Genomic DNA, 795 nt, shown 5'->3' on the forward strand with positions numbered 1-795 from the left:
TTACTAGCGTATATCTGTTCTCACAGTACATGTCACCTGATTATCAGCGCTTGCAGTACATTGTACATCCAGGTTGTCTAGCCTCAACGGGAGAGGAAGGAATTCCACAACGCTCCCAACATTTCTTTTTTTTACATATCTCTAGCTTGGCTTATAGAGCACATCAGAGAAAAAAAACAAGTCTCCACCTGCAGTGTTGTAGGGCCATAATGGATAGGGGTCCAGGTATTTTCATGCCTTATATAGGCGATTGACATTTGTGTGGTTTTTACTAATGGGGAGCATAATTTTAATGGTTCCTGTATGATACATTGGTGAAAGATTCCAATTTGAGGTGAAATAATAAAGTACGTAGCTTTTATGTGCTTGGGGCAAATGCTAATAAAGGGCCTGATTCAGAGCTGAACGCTCTGACCAGAGCGCTTGCTCTGAATCAGGGCCCTCCTCCATGAAAATGGAGCGGCCTCCTGGCCGCTCGTATAGCTGTGGGTGACCACCCACAGCATATGCTAGCGGCCAAAAAGATGGTCGCGTTAGTCTTGACCATCGCGACCATCGGACTTGCGACGGAGACCCTGCGGTAGGGTCTCCCTGCCACAAGCCCTGGAGTGATTTTGGCTCTATCAGAGCAAAAATCACTCCCACTGACATCACTAGTGATGTCAGTGGGGCCGGCTTCAGACGGTAGGCGTTCCCATGGGAACGCCTCCGTCTGGCAGGCACGCCCACCAAAGGGGGCGTGCTGTCAATCAACATCGACAGCACGCCCCCTTTGGTGCGAGACCCGGAGCGATA

The sequence above is a fragment of the Taudactylus pleione genome, unplaced genomic scaffold (genome assembly GCF_031769625.1).
Source record: "Taudactylus pleione unplaced genomic scaffold, aTauple2 ptg001032l, whole genome shotgun sequence".
Lineage (NCBI taxonomy): Eukaryota > Metazoa > Chordata > Amphibia > Anura > Myobatrachidae > Taudactylus > Taudactylus pleione.